Source organism: Lycium barbarum, chromosome 4, assembly GCF_019175385.1.
Source record: "Lycium barbarum isolate Lr01 chromosome 4, ASM1917538v2, whole genome shotgun sequence".
Lineage (NCBI taxonomy): Eukaryota > Viridiplantae > Streptophyta > Magnoliopsida > Solanales > Solanaceae > Lycium > Lycium barbarum.
This window is the reverse complement of record NC_083340.1, coordinates 130,658,257-130,668,970: the sequence shown is the minus strand read 5'-3', so window position 1 is coordinate 130,668,970 and position 10,714 is coordinate 130,658,257.

Here is a 10,714-nt window from a genome sequence, read left to right as displayed (position 1 = left end):
TTATACAGCAATACTAACTGCCCAGGCTCAAAGTCACGAGATTGGATGCGCCTGTCATGAATTCTTTTGGTGCGCTCCTTATACATTTTCGCGTTTTCATAAGCATGATAGCGAAATTCCTCCAACTCGTGCAGCTGCAACAGTCTCTTCTCTCCAGCTTGAACCATGTCAAGATTCAGTTTCTTGATCGCCCAATATGCTCTATGCTCAAGCTCGACTGGTAGATGACATGCCTTACCAAAAACGAGGTTATAGGGGGATGTACCAATCGGAGTTTTGTAAGCTGTTCTGTATGCCCACAGAGCGTCATCAAGCTTCAATGACCAATCTTTTCTAATTACGCTCACAGTCTTCTCTAGAATCCTCTTGATTTCCCTGCTCGATACCTCCACTTGACCACTCGTCTGAGGGTGATAAGCAGTCGCTATCTTGTGTTTCACCCCATACTTGAGCAGCAATTTATCAAAGAGCCGATTGCAGAAGTGTGTACCTTGGTCACTGATGATGGCCCGCGGGGTCCCAAACCTTGTAAAAATATTCTTTTTCAGAAATCGCGCCACCACACTAGCATCATTGGTGGGAAGTGCAATGGCTTCCACTCACTTCGAAACAGTCTACAACCACCAATATATATTTATTTCCCTTGGATGGCATGAAAGGGCCCATGAAGTCAATACCCTACACATCAAACAACTCGATTTCCAAGATGCCCTTCAAAGGCATTTCATGACGCTTGGAAATATTTCCGGTTCTCTGGCAGCTATCACATGCTCGCACAAATTCATGAGCATCTTTGAACAAAGTTGGCCAGTAGAATCCGGACTGAAGTACCTTGGCCGCTGTTATGTCACCAGCATGATGTCCTCCATAGAGTGATGAGTGACACTTCTCGAAAATCGCTGAAACCTCTTCCTCTGGAACACACCTTCTGATTAGCTGATCTGTGCCAACCCGGTAGAGATAGGGCTCATCCCACACATAGAAACGACTGTCATGCAGAATCGGCTTCTTCTTCTCGTGATTAGCACCAGAGGGTAAATCTCACTCACTATAAAGTTCACCATGTCTTCATACCATGGCACCTCAGCTGATTTAAGAGCAAAAAGTTGTTCGTCCGGAAAAGTCTCATTAATCCCCACTGCTTCATCCACATGTTCCCGATCTTCTAACCTCGATAAGTGATCTGCCACCTGATTTTCTATGCCCTTTCAATCTAGAATCTCGATGTCAAACTCTTGCAGCAACAACACCCAACGAATAAGCCTCGGCTTTGCATCCTTCTTTGCAAACAAGTAACGAACTGCCGTGTGATCAGTGTAGACAATCGACTTCGTGCCCACCAGATATGATCGGAATTTGTCAAAGGCGTAGACAACCGCCAATAACTCCTTCTTTGTGACAGTATAGTTCATCTGGGCTGCATCAAGTGTCTTGCTGGCATAATAAATAAGGTGAAAGATCTTGTCCCTTTCCTGACCAAGGACAGCGCCCACAGCAAAATCACTTGCATCACACATTAGAATAAATGGTAGAGACCAATCGGGTGCAACGATAATAGGAGCAGACACCAACCTTCGTTTCAGCTCATCAAAAACCGTCAGACAGGCTTCATTGAACACAAACTTCACATATTTCTCTAAAAGCTTGCACAGTGGGTTAGCAACTTTAGAAAAGTCTTTGATGAACCGTCGGTAGAAGCCAGCATGCCTAAGAAAACTGCGCACTCCCCGAACTGAAACGGGTGGTGGCAATCTTTCAATTGCTTCAATCTTCGCCTTGTCAACCTCTATTCCTTGGCCCGATATCTTGTGCCCAAAAACAATTCCCTCGCGAACCATGAAATGGCATTTTTCCCAGTTAAGTACCAAGTTTGTTTCTTCACAACGAGCTAACACGGCATCCAGATAGTTCAAACAGTCATCAAAAGAATCTCCAAAGACAGAGAAGTCATCCATAAATACCTCCACATAATTTTCCACCATATCGGTGAAGATAGCCATCATGCATCGCTGGAAGGTACCTGTAGCATTGCACAAACCGAAAGGCATCCTCCAGAATGCGAACGTGCCATATGGGCATGTGAAGGTGGTCTTTTCTTGATCCTCGGGCACGATCATGATCTGGTTGTAACTCGAATAACCATCCAAAAAGAAGTAATAATCGTGCCCAGCCAATCTGTCGAGCATCTGATCCATGAAGGGTAAGGGGAAATGATCTTTTCTGGTGGCGTTGTTCAACTTGCGATAGTCGATACATATCCTCCAGCCCGTAATAGTTCGTTGAGGCACCAATTCATTCTTCTCATTTTCCTACACAGTTATGCCCCCTTTCTTCGGGACACATTGTACAGGACTCACCCAATTGCTGTCCGAGATAGGATAAATAATGCAGCTGTCAAGCCACTTGATTACCTCTTTCTTCACCACCTCCTTTATGATCGGGTTCAGTCGCCTCTGACACTCAATACTGGGCTTGCTGCCTTCCTCCAATAAAATTTTGTGCATGCAAAACGAGCTACTAATACCTCGAATATCAGCTATCGACCACCCGAGGGCTCGGATGCGGAGAGGATTACGGGCAATGTGTCTCCACTACCCAAGAAAGCATAGCGAAGGTGAGGAGGCAATGGTTTTAACTCAAGAACGGGCGCCTCTTCAGTAGATGGTTTCGGCTTCTTCCATGACTCTGGCCTGTCTAGCTCCTCAAACGATGTACTTCCTCGTAGATAAGCACATGAAGTGTCAAGAATGCTAAGACACTCTTCCACTTCTGCATCAATCTTCAGATCTTCCCCATACACCAAAGCTGGCTCCAACGGATCTCGCGAGGCTAGAAAGTGATCTAACTCGACATTTGTCAGCTCGGGTTCCACCACAGAAATAATCTTCAATTCCTCATAATGGGCTGGAAGTCTGGTAGCTTTAAATACATCAAAGGTCGCCTCTTGCCCATTAACTGTCATGGACATCTTCCCATCTTTCACTCGGATTACAGCATCAACAGTAGCCAAGAATCCTCTCCCCATGATGAGAGGAACACTCTTATCTGCCTCATAATCAAGTATCACAAACTCAACCGGCAGAATAAATGGGCCTACCTTCACAAGAACGTCCTCAATAATACCATCAGGATAAGCAAGAGACCGATCAGCCAACTGTAATGTAATAGTGGTTGGCCTAGGCTCTCCCAAACCCAACGTTCGAAACACAGAGGTAGGCATAAGATTAATACTAGCACCCAAATCACACAATGCTAGCCCAACTTCAATGTTTCCAATCGTAATCGAAATTGTGAAGCTGCTCGGATCTTTCAACTTTGGAGGGATCTTACTCCTCACTCTAGAACTGCATTCCTCAGTAAGTGCAACTGTCTCAAACTCTGTCCAACGCCGTTTGTTTGCGACCACATCTTTAATATATTTCGCATATTTTGGGACTTCTTGCAGAAGCTCCACCAAAGGTATGTTGATGTGTACCTGTTTTAAGAGTTCAAGAAATTTCTTGCAAGCCGAATCTGCCTTCTGTTTCTGAAGTCGTTGTGGAAAGGGAGGGGGTGGTCGTACCACTTCCTCTACATGCTGCTCTGCGACTGTTTGCTTTGGTTCGGCTCGCTTAGTAGGGATAAGTTCTGCCTCTGCTATGTTCTTCCTTTTCGGTGGCACTTCTTCTAGCTCTCTACCATTCCTCAAGGTGACTGCTTTGCATTCTTTTGGATTCTTTTTCGTATCACTCGGAAGAGCACCCGGAGGTCTGACATTCTGCATAAGAGCCATCTGCCCCATCTGACGCTCAAGCTCATGAATTGATTTCTGCATCTCACTTTGAATTTTCTGATTTTGCTGCTGCATCACCTGATTTTGAGTTATGAGCTGCTTCATCATCTCCTCTAAATTGCTAGCTGGCTGAGCTTGAGGTTGTTGATAGTTGTTCGGCTTGTGGAAATCCTACTTTCCAAATAGAGTGTTGTAATTATTTCCGTAATAGTTTCCCCAATTTCCAGTACCACGATTCTGCTGTCCTACAAAGTAGACGGACTCTGGATTCAATGGACAATTGTTATAATCATGAGGTTCACCGCAACCTACACATACTGCCTGCTGAATGTGCTGAACTGGTTGAATCTGCTGAGCTTGAGGAAACACCCTCAACATCACATTAGTAAGAGTACCTATATCAGCCCGAATAGCTGCAACATCATCAACTTTAAGAACTCCAGCAGCCTTTTGTGGTAACGCCCGGCTAGTCTCGTTATACTCATGATGACCCTCGGACATCATCTCATGGAGATCTTCCATTTCTTCATATGTTTTGTTTAGTATCTAACCTTGAGCTGAAGCATTCAGCAGGGCCCTTGATTCATGGTTAAGACCCTCTACGAAATAGTTGCCAATGATCTCTTTTGGCTGCATGTGATGAGGGCAATCTCGCAGATAGCCCTTATATCTTTCCCAAGCGTGTGGTATAGATTCGGAATCTCTCTGAGTGAAGTTAGCAATTCTTCCTCGCAGCTCCTTTGTCTTCTTAGGTGAGAAGAACCTGTCGATAAACTTATTTGATAATATGTCCCAAGAAGTGATAGAACCTGCAGGTAGATTCGTCAACCATTCCTTCGCTTCGCTAATAAGTGAGAACGGAAATAAGGACAGCTTCACATAATCATCGGGAACATCTCTATATTGGAAATTCTCGCTCAGCTCCACGAACTGCATCAAGTGCTTATGCGGGTCTTCACTAGATTTACCCATATACTGGCACGTATGTTGCACCAGCCGCACTGTTACTTCTTTTAGCTCGAAATTTCCAGTAATGTCAGGCCTAACAATAGCTTTAGCAATGGTCGCCAGACTTGGCCTAGCATAACTGGATAACAAAATTCGTTGTTCTTGTGCCCTCGCAGCTGCTCTCTCTCCCTGTTCATCTGCGTTTCTTGCTCTATCCCTTTCTGCCTGTTCAAGAGCAAGTCTTGCTGCTTCGTTAGCCATTTGTCTCTGTCGTCGGAAGGTTCTCTCGATTTCTTGATCAAGATCAACTAACGGTTGTCCTGAACTTCTAGTGCTTGGCATAAACCAGAGAAGCCTGAAGAATCACAAGTAGAACAACGAAGAAAAGTAAAGACTTGAATAGAAAAACAAACCCAAATTAGAAAAACAGTAAAGTTTTCTAAGTCCCCGGCAACGGCGCCAAAAACTTGTTGCTCCCAAACACACACGCAAGTATACGTGGTCGTACAAGTAATATAGACTGTTAAGTCCAGATATCGATCCCACAGAGACTTAGATTCTACTGTTAAACTAATTCAAATTCGAATGAAACTATTCAAGAAAGTGAAAATCAAGATTGTTTTTGGTACTAACTGAAACTGAAAAGTAAATAATTTGTGATGGGTGTTTTTATGACTGGGACTACGTTGACAAAGATTGTAAGAAATTTCAGATGAGAGAAAGATCTAGGGTTATGGCTTTCGACAATGCAGATGATCTTCAGACAATTCCACCTATTTTATTTCCTGGGTTACTAGTTGACGGGTTAATTATGCTTTATGATATTCTCTCGAACTACTCACAAGCCTGTAGATGTTACTTTAATGCCTGTATCTCTATGGTCATCAGATGTAACAAGAACGCCTTTATTTTACCGTATTCAACTAAGTGGGGCTAAAGGGTATATCTCTATCCTCAGTAGCGAAACGATTAAATCGAACAAACTCCATTTATTCTTATTACGTACGTGAATCCCCTTTCTCAAGTTCAATCCACGCACCACAGATAGTGTCTAACTATTGGCCAGATAATCAGACAATTAAAACCAAGAATAAATAAGCAACCCACAATATGGAAAATCAATAGATAATAATTGTCATCACATCAACTTTCAAGTCTTTCGCCACAACCCTAGAATTAGGAGATTAGCTACTCATGGTTCGATCATAGACAAAAGAAGACATGAATAAACTAGGGTTGAAGAAAGATGAAAAAGAAAATAAACCTAGAGAGAGAAAAAGGAGAACGGTGGCTTACAAATCCTTGAATAATCCCAGAATACCGTTCTCAGCTATAAAAACGTGTATATATAGGCTAGGGTAAAAATAATAAATAAGGAATCCAAATCCTAGTCTAATCGGGAAAACATCCGCAGATCCCCGCTTTCCTTCCGCATCGCGGAAGGATCGCGCAATGGTCTGCAGGTTCTCGCCTTCTTCACGCGATGCGAGTGGATCGCGCACACTGATGACTGAGTTTGGTTGTTTCGCTTTCTTCACGCGATGCGCCTCGATGGCCTGAATTTCTGAAGCTTCTCACGATCCTTCCGCGATGCGGAAGGAAAGCGAAGATCTGCAGTCGATTAACTCTCCTTTTAGTTCGTCCTTTGCGGTCTTCGACTCGTCATTTCAGCCAATCGACATATGCTCCGAATTCCAATCATTTCAAGCACAGTTTCCATCGTTTGTCGTCATCGTACCTATACACATGAAATGAAACGACATAACTTCAAATACTACGGTTTCGTCATGAATTAAGCAATAAAAGTCATAAGAAAAAGCTGTAATACGACACAAAACATGATATTTGTGCCAAATATCAAAGGTTGGTAATCTTTCATATTTTGCATATGAATGAAAGGAAGCTTGCTGACATTTCCTGCATATCAACAGTCATTTTGCAGGACAATAAAGTATTTAATTTACTATAGCTTGCTGACTTTTTGTCTTGTACATAGATGTTCCAGTGACCTCTATAGTCACGGATCAAAGGTGAGCACTTCACCTAACTTGACTGCAGTTTTGCAAGTTCAAGTAATGCTTCTTTGACAACATAATGTCTTCTTTAGCTGGATTGTCGGTACACCATGCTGCTCGCTGATTCACCTGTCGTCTCTCAATCGTCTTAACCAGTAAGGTCTCATCTGCAATTTAGTTTCTTCAGTTTTTCTTGTTTTTGCTATTGCTTCTTAGCATTTGCAAAGAAACTGCAGGATTGCTGCAAAATAAAAAAATGAAAATAGATTGCCTATTTAATTTAAAGTCTTACCTTTGTTCTCGATATTGCATCTGGAGTGCTGAAAATGTTCTCATTTCTCTTTTGGATTTGCTTATTCTTGGAAAATTACACCTGGTTAACAAAAAAGTCAACTACATAGGTAAAAATGATCTGTCCCTAAGAACAGGCAAATTCATTCAAGGCTACAATGCCAAATAAAAAAGAAAACAGGTATGTGAAAGATTTACAATTTAGTTCTTATTTGTTATGTACACTTCCACATATTAAGTCTAGAGTGCTGCAATCTTATGAATTTATGTGTTACCTGTTGTGTATTGCAATATATTCTAAGAGAAATGGGACAAAATGTTGTAATGAGCATGACAGAAACAAGAAACGGATAAAAAGGGAAATTATTTTTTCCTCTTCCAAGTGCATTTGTTTTTTGTAATTTACATGTGAATTCTCCAAAGCGCAGTAGCAAAGATAAATACTTGAGGAATACCAAGATTTTTTTAATATATCAACTAAAGAAATTTTTTATTTAGGGCCTGAAGCAACTTCTTGGCATTGCTGCAAGATAATGAATGAAGATAATGAATGAAGACAATTCAGTTGTTACACCTGTTGGCAGCATTACTACTGCTACAACTTCTTGGCATTGCTGCAAGATAATGAATGAAGACAATTCCACAACTGCCATAACTGTCATATATACTATTTTCTTCACAACTGCCATATAATTAGTTTTTTTTTTTTCGTTGGATATTAACTACAATTTCTTTTCAGGTCATGGAAGAGTTTATCCCGAAGGAACTTACTTTTGTTAACAGATTAATTCTAGACTTCATATGTTGGACTACCTCCAATCTCTCTGTTTTTGCCTTTCTAGCAAGCCCTGTATAACTTTGGTCTACAAATGAATGTAATATATTATGAAGCATATTATGTTAATATTCAGTTTAATCATGTTGCCTTTTTTGCATCTCAGTAGTGAAAAAATAGGCACGGTCACGGGTCATCTAGTTTGTACTATATAGAAACGTCAGTTTGTATATATCGTCGTCCGTTCCATTTTCGTCGTCCATTCCATTTTAAAAAAAAAGTGTGACCCCACCAACCAATATTTAAACTTTTATGAAAAAAAGGTAAAGAAAAATAAAACAATATATGCTACATAAGATTAATTTGAAACATTTGTGTGCGTGTATAAATAGCAAAGAGAGAGAAAAAATGAATATGTTGTCAGTGAAAGGCAATGAATAGAGGGAATACGTGGTCACTTGTGGGCCTTGTGATTAATGAATGAGTGATGAAATATGACATAAGCAGAAGGGCAATTTTGTCAAGACATACAAAAGTCAATACAATAGCTACAGTAACATTCTGTTTTGGCCAATTATGTTGTTCCATTTTAACTGAAATTACCAAATTACCCCTTGGACAAAGAACTAAAATAAATAAAATAACAAACTTAATCCACATTTATTCTAAATAGTCGAATGTTAAAACAAAGAGTGCAGACTTTGTATTCGTAGCAAACACTAATATAATAAATATTTTTAGATACGGAGCACAAACTACAATGTTATATTAATCGTGTTTTGAACATAGTATATGTATATATATTATATGCATAAAAATAGTACAAACTAATAATGTCCAAAAAAACAAAAAAAGGGCACCCCATAAAGGGTCCACCCCATACTAAACAACATCAAGCAATATAAAAAAAAAAAAAGTGGAACTCACCATCTCTAAACTCACGGTAAAAAAAAGTGGGCCCCATATTAACAAAATCAAGCAATATCAAAAAAAAAAAGTGAACCCCATATTAAAAAAAAATAATGTAAAAAAAAAAGTGCAGACTTTGTATTCGTAGTAAACACTAATATAATAAAGTTTTAGATACGGAGTACAAACTACAATGTTATATTAATCGTGTTTTGAACATAGTATATATATATATATATATATATATATGCATAAAAATAGTGCAAATTAATAATGTCAAAAAAAAAAAAAAAACTGCACTCCATATTAAAAAAATCAAACAATATTCATGTAATTTCCAAAAGGGTGGGCCCCATATTAAACAACACCAAGCAATATAAAAATAAAAAAAAATAATAATAAAAAAAACTATATAAAGCATGGGTTTAGACCCATGCTTCGTCGTCCGTTGTCCCTTAAAAAAAGGGGTGGGCCCCATACTAAATAACACTGAACAATAAAAAAAAGGAAGAAAAAAAAGTGGAACTCACCATCTCCAAACTCATGGGAAAAAAAAGTGGACCCCATATTATCAAAATCAAGCAATATAAAAAAAAAAAAAAACTGAACCCCATATTAAAAAAAATATAATGTTAAAAAAAGTGCTGACATTGTATTCGTAGCAAACACTAATTTAATAAAGTTTTAGATACGGAGCACAAACTACAATGTTATATTAATCGTGTTTTGAATATAGTATATGTATATATATTATATGCATAAAAATAGTACAAACTAATAATGTCCAAAAAAAAAAAGTGGACCCCATAAAGGATGGGCCTCATACTAAACAACATCAAGCAATATTAAAAAAAAAAAAAAAGTGGAACCCACCATATCTAAACTCACGGTAAAAAAAGTGGACCCCATAAAGGGTGGACCTCATACTAAACAACATCAAACAATATTAAAAAAAAAGTGGAACCCACCATCTCCAAACGCACGGTAAAAAAAAAGTGGACCCCATATTAACAAAATCAAGCAATATCAAAAAAAAAAAAAGGTGAACCCCATATTAAAAAAAAATAATAATGTAAAAAAATAAAAGTGCAGACTTTGTATTCGTAGTAAACACTAATATAATAAAGTTTTAGATACGAAGTACAAACTACAATGTTATATTAATCGTGTTTTGAACATAATATATATATATATATATATATATATATATATATATATATGCATAAAAATAGTGCAAATTAATAATGTAAAAAAAAAAAAGTGCACTCTATATTAAAAAATTAAACAATATTCATATAATTTCCAAAATATCTCATTAATTCAATAATGATGTATTCATTGCCACGTGCGTATCAATCCATTAGTGGGAGCAAATGAAATTGCTTTTCTTCAAAAGATTAAGTAGTCAAACCATACAATTTTCTTTCTTTTTTTATATTAGCCTGAGATCTAATCTAGATATTAAACTGTTGTATTTGTTATTCCGTCATGTCATTTATTTGTTATGTTTACTAAAATAAATATACTTAAAATATTTATATTTTAAAATAAGATAGAATTTAATTAATTTTCGTGTTTTGAACATAATATATATATATATATATATATATATATATATATATAATCACTATTCAAAGACAACTACATACACATAGATGCACTATAATCTAAAGTGTTGGGCTCATGCGCAGCACGGGCATAGGCCGTCTAGTACTACTACATAGTCCAGTTTCATCCCACGCCAAATACAAATATATACAATTTGATCAAACTTCAGACAAACAAACAAATATAGTACTTTTTTTGCAGCACAACTTTTTGTTTTCCACTCTATTTGGTTCATAATATTTCCTCAAAATCTCTGTCTCATTTCTCTTCACAAGTTGAAGAAAAAAAAAAAAAAGGTTACCAACTTTAGGTATTGTATCATAGTATATTTTTACTTTTTAATTTTATATGTTTCATTTTTTGTTTGTGAAGTGGGTTTTTGGTGAACATTTGGTA